The sequence below is a fragment of the Ranitomeya variabilis genome, chromosome 1, assembly GCF_051348905.1.
Source record: "Ranitomeya variabilis isolate aRanVar5 chromosome 1, aRanVar5.hap1, whole genome shotgun sequence".
NCBI lineage: Eukaryota > Metazoa > Chordata > Amphibia > Anura > Dendrobatidae > Ranitomeya > Ranitomeya variabilis.
The window spans coordinates 997,065,770-997,080,342 of record NC_135232.1 but is presented as its reverse complement, the minus strand read 5'-3'; positions in this window follow the sequence as shown (position 1 = coordinate 997,080,342).

Here is a 14,573-nt window from a genome sequence, read left to right as displayed (position 1 = left end):
GGTTCCCTTTTTGGGGTTCATTTTTTCCCCTTCTGCAGTGGAGATGGATCCAGTCAAGGTCCGAGCTATTCATGATTGGACTCAACCCTCGTCAGTTAAGAGTCTTCAGAAGTTCTTGGGTTTTGCTAACTTCTACCGTCGTTTTATCGCAAATTTCTCTAGCGTTGTTAAACCGCTGACGGATATGACCAAGAAAGGCTCTGATGTTGCTAACTGGGCTCCTGCTGCTGTGGAGGCTTTCCAGGAGTTGAAACGCCGGTTTACTTCGGCGCCTGTTTTGTGCCAGCCTGACGTCTCACTTCCCTTTCAGGTTGAGGTGGATGCTTCGGAGATTGGGGCAGGGGCCGTTTTGTCGCAGAGAGGCCCTGGTTGCTCTACTATGAGACCTTGTGCCTTTTTCTCTAGGAAATTTTCGCCGGCAGAGCGAAATTATGATGTGGGCAATCAGGAGTTGTTGGCCATGAAGTGGGCATTTGAGGAGTGGCGTCATTGGCTCGAGGGTGCTAAGCATCGTGTGGTGGTCTTGACTGATCACAAAAATTTGATGTATCTCGAGTCTGCTAAACGCCTGAATCCTAGACAGGCCCGCTGGTCATTGTTTTTCTCCCGTTTTGACTTTGTGGTCTCGTATTTACCAGGTTCTAAGAATGTGAAGGCCGATGCTCTGTCTAGGAGCTTTGTGCCTGATGCTCCTGGAGTCGCTGAACCTGAGGGTATTCTTAAGGAAGGAGTTATCTTGTCAGCTATTTCTCCAGATCTGCGACGTGTGTTGCAGAGATTTCAGGCTGGTAGGCCTGACTCTTGTCCACCTGACAGATTGTTTGTGCCTGCTAAATGGACCAGCAGAGTCATTTCCGAGGTTCATTCCTCGGTGTTGGCAGGGCACCCGGGAATTTTTGGCACCAGAGATCTGGTGGCCAGGTCCTTTTGGTGGCCTTCCTTGTCAAGGGATGTGCGGTCATTTGTTCAGTCCTGTGGTACTTGTGCTCGAGCTAAGCCTTGCTGTTCTCGTGCCAGCGGGTTGCTCTTGCCCTTGCCTGTCCCGAAGAGACCTTGGACACACATCTCTATGGATTTCATTTCGGATCTTCCGGTGTCTAAGGGCATGTCTGTCATCTGGGTGATATGTGATCGTTTCTCCAAGATGGTCCATCTGGTTCCTTTGCCTAAGCTGCCTTCCTCTTCTGATCTGGTTCCTGTGTTCTTCCAGAACGTGGTTCGTTTGCACGGCATTCCTGAGAATATTGTGTCGGACAGAGGATCCCAGTTTGTTTCCAGGTTCTGGCGATCCTTTTGTGGTAGGATGGGCATTGATTTGTCGTTTTCCTCCGCTTTTCATCCACAGACTAATGGACAAACGGAACGAACTAATCAGACTCTGGAGGCGTATTTGAGGTGTTTTGTCTCTTCTGATCAGGATGATTGGGTGACCTTCTTGCCGTTGGCTGAATTTGCCCTTAATAATCGGGCTAGTTCTGCCACCTTGGTTTCGCCATTTTTCTGCAACTCCGGTTTCCATCCTCGTTTTTCCTCGGGACATGTGGAGCCTTCTGACTGTCCTGGAGTGGATTCTGTGGTGGATAGGTTGCAGCGGATCTGGAATCATGTGGTGGACAACTTGAAGTTGTCACAGGAGAATGCTCAGCGTTTTGCCAACCGCCGCCGCGGTGTGGGTCCCCGACTTCGTGTTGGGGATTTGGTATGGCTGTCTTCTCGATTTGTTCCTATGAAGGTCTCCTCTCCCAAATTTAAGCCTCGATTCATTGGTCCTTACAGGATATTGGAGATCCTTAATCCTGTGTCCTTTCGCCTGGATCTTCCGGTGTCGTTTGCCATTCACAACGTATTTCATAGGTCCTTGTTGCGGCGGTACGTTGTGCCTGTGGTTCCTTCTGCTGAGCCTCCTGCTCCGGTGTTGGTTGAGGGCGAGTTGGAGTACGTGGTGGAGAAGATCTTAGATTCTCGTCTCTCCAGGCGGAGGCTTCAGTACCTGGTCAAGTGGAAGGGCTATGGTCAGGAGGATAATTCCTGGGTGGTCGCCTCTGATGTGCATGCGGCCGATTTAGTTCGTGCCTTTCACGCCGCTCATCCTGATCGCCCTGGTGGTCTTGGTGAGGGTTCGGTGACCCCTCACTAAGGGGGGGGTACTGTTGTGAATTTACCTTTTGGCTCCCTCTAGTGGCTACTAGTGATTTTACTCTGGGTATGTCTATCATCCCTTGTATGCTCACCTGGGTCGTTAGGTCAGGGGTGTTGCTATATAAGCTCCCTGGACCTTCAGTTCAATGCCTGGCAACGTTGATATCAGAGCTAATCTGTAGTGCTCTTGTCTACTGATCCTGGTTCCTGCGTGATTAAGCTAAGTCCGCTTTCTTGCTTTTTGCTATTTGTTTTTGTTTGCATTTTTGTCCAGCTTGTTCATTATCTGTATCCTTTCCTTGCTGGAAGCTCTAGGGAGGTTGGAGTTCTCCCCCCGGGCCGTTAGACGGTTCGGGGGTTCTTGAATCTCCAGTGTGGAATTTTGTTAGGGTTTTTGTTGACCATATAAGTTATCTTACTACATTCTGCTATTAGTAAGCGGGCCTCTCTTTGCTAAACCTAGTTCATCTCTGTGTTTGTCATTTCCTCTTACCTCACCGTTATTATTTGTGGGGGGCTTGTATCCTACTTTTGGGGTCTATTCTCTGGAGGCAAGAGAGGTCTTTGTTTTCCTCTTCTAGGGGTAGTTAGTCCTCCGGCTGGCGCGAGACATCTAGCGACCAACGTAGGCATGTTCCCCGGCTACTTCTAGTGTTGGCGTTAGGAGTAGATATATGGTCAACCCAGTTACCACTGCCCTATGAGCTGGATTTTTGTACTTCGCAGACTTGCTGATATCTCTGAGACCCTCGCCATTGGGGTCATAACAGATATCATGCTTGGAGGCAAGGAGGATTCCCTTTACCGGGTTACGCACCTACATACAACACATTCCGAATCTAGGCCAGAAGGGGGAGCTCTGAACCCGGATTCAGGGGAGCTTCCCTCAGATAGATATATCCTGGTCTGGAGGAGGAGTTAGCCAGTTGTTCAGAGACACTGAAGAGTGGGGACTGAGAGCAGAGACTGGGGCCGTGCAGCCACGTGTGAGCTGCTGCTCTAGGAAAGGAAGATAACCTGAAGGGTGGCATGTTAGTGTATTAGTGAGCATCAGAGGAAAGAAGCAACAGGAGAAGGAAGGGCTCAGAGGGGAACTGTAACCGGGCACCTTCAGAGCCGAAGTGCCAAAACTGGGCACCAGGAGCCCGAGGCTGTGTTGTACTCCAGCTCGCATGGCAGAACCGGAGGGCATAGGACTTTAATTTGCCCGCACCCACACCTGAAGGTGCAGCAGTACACTAGGAGCCCAGGTCGTGATAGAGACCCTATAAAAAGGCTCACACTGCCCATCATACAGGTAAATGTCCCAGGACAGGAGAGAGAGGACTTTGCCAGCAAGCTACAGGCAGCAGGGACCTCGCATACTAGCATGAGTAGGAAGGCTTACGGACCTCACCTGGGAGAGGGAGCACCATTGCCTCCAGGCCGGCCGGACCATATCACCACCTGTTCCTGGTACCCTGGAATGCGGCTGTTTACAACTTCAGTAAACCAAGTAAAGACGTTACAACCCTGTGTCCTCCGTTTATTTGCCTGAACCCACCATCCTTGCCCACTACATCGGGAGCCCTGGGGACCCCACTTTACCATCTTTGCTGCAGTAACATCACCCCAGAGGACCCCTTTAAGCAGCATCAGTCCCTTCTGACCGAGAACCACAGGTGGCGTCACGAACACAAACTTTAGTACAAATCCCTTTAAATGAGCTTTCCCACTTTAACTGGGTGCCCAGGGCCACCGACCGGGTCGCAGCCATTGTGACATCCCCCTTAAGTGGGACCGGACCCGGTACCGAATTCCCCAGGCCCTGGTGGGCGTTCCATATGTTTTTGCATGATTAATAAAATGTTGTAATTTTTATATAAATTGATTTAAATCCTTATTTACACAGTCTTTGGGGCACTACACTCCAAATCTCTTTGTAGGATTAATTTATTGGGAACATTTTACATAACGTTTGGGATCACATTTATCCGACGCTCTACGCTGAGCACTTACTTTGGGTTTCCATCTAAATCATTTAAGTGACGTGATTCAGATGTTACTCTGGACTCCGTCTGGCCTCTGTTCAGCAGTGTCCTTTTCAGAAGTGCACAAAACTGTGGTCGCCCTCGCTTTTATGCTCGCCTAAAAAGACGGACACTGCCGGATGACAGGTCAGAAGGCATCCACAGTGCCTCCATCTGCCTCATTATAGGGAATCTTCTGCCAGGGCGTCCGCCTGAATCACGTATTTCAGAGATTTACAAAGAAACCCCAGTGTAAGCGCTCAGTGCAGAATGCAGGATAAATGTGCGCCGAGACTTACTGCTATCTTTGAGAGGCAGAATGAAAACTCAACAGCATGTGAAGAATTGGTTTTACTTATTTTTTACGCCGTTCCTCATGCGGTATAAGTGATTAGGCGACTTTATTCTTCAGGTCGGTGTGATTACAGCGATACCAGATTTATATTGGATTTTTATGTTTGGCTGCTGTCATGCACTAAAAGAAGCTTTTTATCGCAAAAACAAGTTTTTGCATTGGCAATTTGGCACATTTTGGGAGCCATAATTTTTCCATATTTCGTCTGACAGAGTCATGTGAGGGCTTGTTTTTTTGGGGACGAGTTAACGTTTTTATTGGTATAGTTTTCAGTCACATGCCTTTTGTAGTTATCGCTTTCTACTCTGATTTTTGGGCGTGGATGAGTTGTACATTTGAGTTCACTTTACAAAAAAAATCATTCATGCGCATCTCCCGTACTCTGGAACTCTCTACCCCAACATATCAGACTCTCGCCTACTGAGGAAACCTTCAAAAAGAACCTGAAGACCTACCTCTTCCGACAAGCCTACAGCCTGTAGTAACCACCGATCGACCAAACCGCTGCACGACCACCTCTACCCTCACCTACTGTATTCTCACCCATCCCCTGTAGATTGAGAGCCTTCGCGGGCAGGGTCCTCTCTCCTACTGTACCAGTCGTGACTTGTATTGTTCAAGATTACTGTACTTGTTTTTATTATGTAAACCCCTCCTCACATGTAAAGCGCCATGGAATAAATGGCGCTATAATAATAAATAATAATAATAATTCATTTGTACTGGAAAACAGGAAAAGAAATTCCAAGTGCAGTAAAATTGTGAACCCCCCTCACAATTCTGACATTGGTTTTTGGAATTTTTACGGTATACATTTTGATACAGGAAAAATATATATCTTTATACCATGTTAGCCAGTAGATAGAAAAATATTAAGATTTGAGAATCCCCAGTGGCTGATTGAGGTCTGGTCTACAGTTGTGATGCCCCCCCTCAACCATGGACCAGATGTCAATCACAGGACAATAAAACTTTCACACTCCTTATCTATGAACTGTTACAATATTTACGGACACATCTGTTTCTCCCTCCCACATATTGATAGTTCTGCTTTACATCGCTTGTCTTATCTATTGCACTATTCCTGTGCCTTGTTGTGTATATATGTGACTCTTCAGATTTTGTTATTCTATGCCTGATGGAGACCTGAGTAGACTCGGAAGCTTTACCATCTTTTCAGTTAGCTATTAAAAAGTCTTAATATATTTTTTTATTGTGTGGTATAAACAACCTGGGAATATGATTCTCCTCATCAGTATGATTACGGCAATACCAAACTTGTCCAGTTCTTTTATTTTAGTGATGAAAAAAACTTGCTGCCATTTTCCAAGACCTATTTTTTGGTCAATAGATCTACGTGAAGGCTTATCTTTTGGGAGATGTTTTACTGATATCATCTTGGGATAGATATTATATTTTGACACTTCTTAGAGCATTTTTTGCGGTACTGCAGTGACCAAAACGACCCACAATTTTGGCATTTTGATTTTTTTTACATTTGTGGTTACCGATCTGGTTAATCTTTTCATATTGGCTTGGCGATTCGACATAACAACATACATGCCTTTTTTAATTATTTTTAATGGGCGAAAAGGGGGTGATTTTAACTTTTCTGGGTTGTTTTAAACTTTTTTTTTTACTTTTCATCATACATATTAGTCCCCTTAGGGGACTTGAACTTGCGATCGTCTGATCACTTGTACTGTACATAGTAATGCCACAGTATTGCTGCATGTAATAAAACATAAAATAAGATAATAAAATAATGATTTGCTTTGAAACCCTGCCACAGGCTGGGTATAAAGGGAACTCCGGGATGATAGGCACAAAAGTCTTCAACAGACCCCCGGCTGTCATAGCAACCCATTGGTGACCCACGATCACGTCACAGGAACACTGATGGGTGCAGAGATGACGGAAAAGGATGCAGTGTGAACAAACCTTAACCATAAACTACAGGGCTGACCACCATCTGCGTATTGTTGACTGGTGTTGCCACATTAGTCTCGGTGAAGGATAAACACACTGCTCACCTCCTATCGGGGCTGTCACAGCTGCAACCAAAGATAGAAGTTCATAATCACTGCACTCGTACTATGACGGAGGCTTGATTCAAGTGAAAAAGTTTATTGAGACAAAAATGTTGTGGTAGAGCGATAGGCAACATTTCAGCCAACCCGTGGCCTTGATCACAATATCGCTGGAACAAATAAGAAAAAAACAACAGTAATAAATAACTATACACAAACAAGAAACATACAAGCAAGAATAATTTACATATGTACAATCTAGAAAACATGTCAAGATTGTAGCCGAAGTGGAATTATTTTACAGGAACTGCCAGTGCATATCGGTACGATCCACATGTTATAAGGATGAAAAATGGAGCGAGGGGTTTCAGAGATGCACAATACATGGTACAGCAATATTTATAGCGAGACGGTAAAGAACAGTGTAGCATACCCTTGTGTGAAGTTCTTCCTTATAATATATCTATGGTGCTGCTAGAGGTATCAGCCAGATACAGTATATAGAAATATGCGGTCCTGCAGAGGATAATAGGACATAAGTGAGCCATCCAATTGTAGATATAAGAAGGTTGAGACAAGGTTTTGATCCCTTACAAGGTGTGGGACGGGCAGGCTTTGGTGTACATGTGTCTGAGGGCCCAATACCACCAGTGGGTTAACAAATTACAGTATGACCTGACCTGTAGAAAAGTAGTTCTATAGACAAAAATGATACGCCCTCAATAGTGAGAGATGTGAACAGACAGGATAAACCCCTATTGTGTCTCCTCAAGAGGTCAAAATATATCACCAATGGGTGGAGTCAAAACGCTATAGTATACTTGCCAACTTATTGTTTATGTTGTTACAGCCGAACGTATTGCCGCCGTAATGTGGGGTTGGACAGTGTATATCAGTATAGCTGTAAAAAATAGATGTAAGCAAAGTAGGTAAGTTGTCTGATAGGTACATGGTGAGTAATTGAGTTACAAATGTACTACCTGCCAGTCTGCAGCAACAGCCAAGGCCCAACTATGATATTCTTGTATTGTTTGTCGAGCAGAGATAAAGTGAAAATGAACTCAGCTGTAAGAGAGGACAGCATGAAGATAGAATGTAGCCAGAGTTATCTACATTGGTAACTTATCTGGTGAATGGTGGTATCTCACATCCGTCATCTGCTGGTAGCGATCATAGTGGCAGGGGCCAGCGTTGGTGGCCAAGTGGAGAAAGCAGACACAGACCGTGTCTATGCATAGGGAAGGCTGGCAATGAATGCCATACTGGCGCTATATAAAGCCCGGCCGGTCGCAACACCGGATGTGGTGTAAGACGCCAGCGCATGCGCAGTATGTGTAGCAAAAAGGGGGCAGTGAGCAGTACGACGGTGCCCGCGCATGCGCAGTATGTGTAGAAAAAAGGGGGCAGTGACCAGTACGACGGTGCCCGCGCATGCACAGTATGTGTTAAGAGTGGATGCGCCTGTGTAGTCTGCGCTGAATGGATAAGACACAGCTATGTTGTGTCTAGGACGCGTCGGCGCATGCGCACTGCTTACAGATAATGGGGAAACAGAGCAGCCGCTCTGAAGAGCAGACACCAAGTGCAGCGCTGTTGAATGTAGATAAGTTGATTTGCTGTATAATCCTACGGTGTTATTTAGGAGTGGGCTTGCTGAGACATAATAAAACACAATAGATATACATTCATGCATACATATAAATATAAATTCATGGTAGGAGTCCAAACTAAAGAAAATAGAAAACAGGATGGAGGGAATAAATGAAATGGAATAAATGGAAACGGGAATCAGATGGAAAAAATAATCATAAATGAAATAAATGGGAGAGATGAATGGATGGAAAAAATAAATGGAACAAAACTGAAAAAATTGGAAAAATAATAAAAAATAAAAAATTAATAAAAATATATAAATGAAAAAATAAAAAATAAGAAAAAATAAAAATAAAAAGGGCACTGGTTCAGGGGGTATGGGTCTTACCGTCTCGAATGTGCATATGGTTGAGGCTACTAGTGCAGTAGGTCAATTCATCTAGAAAAAATAAGGTTGATCATATTAGCCAATCTATTTCACGGTTCAATCCCCTTGGATGGAGAGTGTCTAGGGTGTAGATCCAGAAGGTCTCCCTCTGTTTTAATAGTTGGATATGATTACCTCCCCTTCTTGGGCGTGGGACTCTTTCTACAACCTGAAACCTGAGTTGGGCAACGTTGTGTCTTGCTTCTTTAAAATGTAATGACAAAGGTAGCCATAGTTTCTCGCACCTGATTGTAGATTTATGGCTTGATATTCGATCCCTTATCGCCTGGGTGGTCTCCCCCACGTACAATAACCCGCATGGGCATTTAATAATGTAGACCACAAAATTTGTCTCACAGGTGTAGTACTCCCTGATAGGATATGACTTACCAGTCCGGGGGTGGACTATTTCATTACCCTTAATGATATTTGAGCAACTCCTACAATTTAGGCAGGGAAAAGTGCCTGTTCTGTTCAGACCAGTCAATGTCCTTGTTATTGGTGGTTTGTGTGATCCTAAGTCAGCTCGAACTACTTTATCCCATATGTTCTTGGGTCGTCTGGTGCACATTAATGGCGGATCCTTGAAAGTGGGGATATTAGGATAGGCCTTATACAGAAGAGGCCAATGTCCCCGAATCAGATTGTGTATTCTACGCATGGTAGGATGGTGGTTATGCACAAATGGAAGCCTCGGGTTCTTTTGTACATTGACCGCCATATTGTTTGGATCATTAAGGGCTCTGGAGGATTCAATGTTGAGAAGATTATTCGGATAATTACGGGCTTTGAATTTATCGGACATTTCCTGTATCCTGGTCTCCCTGGTGGAGGGGTTGGAAACGATTCTGGTTACCCTTTTGAACTGTGATCTGGGAAGGCTATTTTTGATAGATTTGGGATGACAACTGTTGTATAGCAAGAGGCTATTGCAATCGGTCGGTTTTGTATAAATATCTGTGCTGAGATCACCATTGACATCTTTGAGTACTTTAGTGTCTAGGAATGTTACCTCATCCTTGTGATGCACTAATGTGAATGACAGCTCTGGTCTGACAGTGTTAATGGTATCATGGAACTCCAAAAGACTTGTTTGGTCCCCCTGCCATATACAAAAAATGTCGTCTATGTACCTATACCAGGTAAGTGCATGCTGTTGAAAGGTGGGGTTGGAGTACATGTATTCTTGTTCGAAGTGGTCCATATATAAGTTGGCATAGGCCAGGGCCACGTTGGACCCCATAGCAGTCCCGCATGTCTGCATGAAGAAATCCTCCTCAAACAGGAAGAAATTCTCTCTAAGTACTAGGTTCAGTAGATTTATACAGAGTTCCTGGGAACCCTTGTCAACATTGGCCTCATTGAGTGTTAGGGACACAGCTTCAATACCCTTATCGTGAGTGATAGACGTATATAGACTGTTCACATCTAATGTACATAAGAGACTGTCGTGTGGGATGTGGTTAATGTTACGAATTTTCCCAAGAAAATCCCCGGTATCCAGTATGAACGATTTGGTTAATCTGGTGTAGGGTGTAAGGATTTTCTCCAGAAATATAGATAATGAATTTAGTATGGAGTCAGTCGATGCCACTATGGGGCGACCGGGTGGATTTTGGAGATTCTTATGGATCTTGGGAAGAATATACATTACAGGGATCACTGGATGGTAATTGGTAAGGTATGTTTTTGTTTTGTTATCAATGGTCTTAAGTTGTAGGTGTTTGTTGACCACCGTGTTGATTTTTTGTCGTATGGAGTGGGTCGGGTCAGTCTGGATCTTTTTATATGTAGTCGTGCCAGAGAGCTGCCTTCTCACTTCTGTCACATAGTAGCTTTTATCCATGACCACGATGGCACCCCCTTGTCTGCTGGCTTAATAATAATGTTTTTATTCTCACGGAGTGAGTCCAGAGCCTGTTTCTCAAGGGGATCAAGATTGTGGCGAACAGGGAGGAAGCCCAATCGTTGGTCATGGAGGGTTCTCTTGATGTCTCTATCAAGTAGGTTGATAAAGGTCTCCACGGCATGGTTGGACTTAGGTGGGATAAAAGTGCTCTGATTCCTTAGACCAAGTTGGTCAATTGAGATTCTAGGTCCCTCGGTTTGGGTCAGTGTTACAGCTGGTCTAATGGGATTGGTAGATTCCTCAAAGTGTAATTGGAGTCTAATGTTTCTATAAAAGCGCTGTAAATCACTTTCAAGTTGAAAGGAATCCTATTTGGGAGTGGGGCAAAATGATAGACTCATATTCAAGTTCAGTTCTAGGGGAGAAAGAGTATAGTTAGAGATGTTAACTACCGAGTTTGGACTCCTACCGGTGATCTGAACGTCATGTGGCGATCCCCGTTCTTTCTTCCTTGACCTCCGGGTTGGCGTGCGCTTTGTCCTAAAAAACAAGGACCTGATGTTTGTCCCCCACCATGTATGCATGAATGTATATCTATTGTGTTTTATTATGTCTCAGCAAGCCCACTCCTAAATAACACAGTAGGATTATACAGCAAATCAACTTATCTACATTCAACAGCGCTGCACTTGGTGTCTGCTCTTCAGAGCGGCTGCTCTGTTTCCCCATTATCTGTAAGCACTGCGCATGCGCCGACTCGTCCTAGACACAACATAGCTGTGTCTTATCCATTCAGCGCAGACTACACAGGCGTGGGCGCATCCACTCTTAACACATACTGCGCATGCGCGGGCACCGTCGTACTGGTCACTGCCCCCTTTTTTCTACACATACTGCGCATGCGCGGGCACCGTCGTACTGCTCACTGCCCCCTTTTTGCTACACATACTGCGCATGAGCTGGCGTCTTACACCACATCCGGTGTTGCGGCCGGCCGGGTTTTATATACCGCCAGTATGGCATTCATTGCCAGCCTTCCCTCTGCATAGACACGGCCTGTGTCTGCTTTCTCCACTTGGCCACCAACGCTGGCCCCTGCCACTATGATCGCTACCAGCAGATGACGGATGTGAGATACCACCATTCACCAGATAAGTTACCAATGTAGATAACTCTGGCTACATTCTATCTTCATGCTGTCCTTCTCTCTTGCAGCTGAGTTCATTTTCACTTTATCTCTGCTCGACAAACAATACAAGAATATCATAGTTGGGCCTTGGCTGTTGCTGCAGACTGGCAGGTAGTACATTTGTCACTCAATTACTCACCATGTACCTATCAGACAACTTACCTACTTTGCTTACATCTATTTTTTACAGCTATACTTATATACACTGTCCAACCCCACATTACGGCGGCAATACGTTCGGCTGTAACAACATAAACAATAAGTTGGCAAGTATACTATAGCGTTTTGACTCCACCCATTGGTGATATATTTTGACCTCTTGAGGAGACACAATAGGGGTTTATCCTGTCTGTTCACATCTCTCACTATTGAGGGCGTATCATTTTTGTCTATAGAACTACTTTTATACAGGTCAGGTCATACTGTAATTTTTAACCCACTGGTGGTATTGGGCCCTCAGACACATGTACACCAATGCCTGCCCGTCCCACACCTTGTAAGGGATCAAAACCTTGTCTCAACCTTCTTGTATCTACAATTACATGGCTCATTTATGTCCCATTATCCTCTGCAGGACCTCATATTTCTATATATCTGGCTGATACCTCTAGCAGCACCATAGATATATTATGAGGAAGAACTTCACACAAAGGTATGCTACACTGTTCTTTACCGTCTCGCTATAAATATTACTGTACCATGTATTGTGCATCTCTGAAACCCCTCGCTCCATTTTTCATCCTTATAACATGTGGATCGTACCGATATGCACTGGCAGTTCCTGTAAAATAATTCCACTTCGGCTACAATCTTAACATGTTTTCTAGATTGTACATATGTAAATTATTCTTGCTTGTATGTTTTTTTCTTGTTTGTGTATAGTTACGGTATTTATTACTGTTGTTTTTTTCTTATTTGTTCCAGCGATATTGTGATCAAGGTCACGGGTTGGCCGAAACGTTGCCTATCGCTCTACCACAACATTTTTGTCTCAATAAACTTTTTCACTTGAATCAAGCCTCCCTCCTAGTACGAGTGCAGTGATTATGAACTTCTATGATTGATGGGACCATTGGTTCCATTCACTTGCACCGTCACATCCTCAACAGTCGAGTGCTAGCCTTCTATACGCTCTACAGCTGCAACCAAAACACAGACCCGAGCAGCGGCAAGGAGCCAGCGCTGGACGCAGAGAAGGTGAATACCTGGTCCGCTGGTTACATTAAGCATTTTAGAGCAATTGGGGTTCACGTTCCTGACAGCAATCATGTTTTCCTCCAGATCACTGTAAGTCCAGGTGTACAGACCTCATAAGAGAAGTGCTGCCATGTGAGTGCAGGGGAAAGGAGTTTAGCGGATTACTTTTATACGATCCACTGTTTTCTGCAGGTCACTCGACAACTTTACTGTTGTCATATAGTACAGATGACCTACAGGTGTAAGCCTACGTGCAATATGCAACCTGCGACAGTAGTGATGGGAACACATATCATCCAAGGTACACGAGTGACAAACCTCCCAGAATCCTGTGGGACAGTCCTGGATTTGGGGACAGAATATAACACATTTGGATCATCAGTTTCGTGTGTATCGGGGTCTTCACTGGGACAATATTTCTGTGAGGGGCACAAAAAGGACTGTGTGGGTTACTGTCATACAAAGTTTTGCATTCTGAGGTGATACCACAGGAGTAAATACATTCCATGTGATCTCACATGGCCTCCGGGACGCGTTCAATAACTGCAGTGGAGCCCTTATGGAAATTATTATAATTATACATTTATATAGCGCCATTTATTCCATAGCGCTTTACATGTGAATAGGGGGCAAATATAGACAAGTACATTAAACATGAGCAAAAAAAGGCACACAGAGGTACATAAAGAGGGAGGACCCTGCCCGCGAGGGCTCAGTCTGCAGGGGATGGGTGAGGATACACCTGGTTGTGCAGCGGTTCAGCAGACTGAGGATCACTGCAGGCTGTAGGCTTTGTCGGTAGAGGTGAGTCTTCAGGTTCTTTTTGAAGATTTCTATGGTAGGCGAGAGTCTGATGTGTTGGGGTAGAGAGTTCCAGAGTATGGGTGGAAGCACGGGAGAAGTCTTGGATGCAAAACAAGAAAAAAATCCAGCTTCCAAAAATAATCCAATTTATTGAGAGTAAAATGCAAAGTCCAAAAAACGTGGTGAACAAGAGAGTGAGTAGCAGTAGGCTACGCGTTTCGAACAGTGTGTTCTTTTTCAAAGCTGCTTTGAAAAAGAACACACTGTTCGAAACGCGTAGCCTACTGCTACTCACTCTCTTGTTCACCACGTTTTTTGGATTTTACTCTCAATAAATTGGATTATTTTTGGAAGCTGGATTTTTTTCTTGTTTTGCTCTACTATTTACGTGATGACTGCACGGTATCCGAGCTTCCCCACAGCACATGCCTAGCAGGTGAGCTGGTTTCATTTTTTTTTTTTTCCTTTCTTTTGCCTGACAAGTCTTGGATGCGGTTGTGGGCAGAAGAGATGAGAGGGGAGTAGAGAAGGAGATCTTGAGAGGATCGGAGGTTGCGTGAAGGTAGGTACTGGGAGACCATGTCACAGATGTATGGAGGAGATAGGTTGTGGATGGCTTTGTATGCCATTGTGAGGGTTTTGAACTGGAGTCTCTGGGCGATAGGAAGCCAGTGAAGGGCTTGGCAAAGGGGAGAGGCTGGGGAGTAGTGGGGAACAGGTAGATTAGTCAGGCAGCAGAGTGTAGGATGGATTGAGTGGTGCCAGAGTGCATGAGGGGAGGCCAGAGAGTAGGAGGTTGCAGTAGTCGAGGCGGGAGATGATAAGAGCATGCACTAGTGTTTTTGTGGTGTCGCGGTCAAGGAATGCGCGGATCCGGGAAATATTTTTGAGTTTGAGACTGCAGGAGGAGGCATGGGCTTGGGTATGAGGCTTGAAAGAGAGGGCAGAGTCTAGGATCACCCCGAGGCACCAAGCATGTGG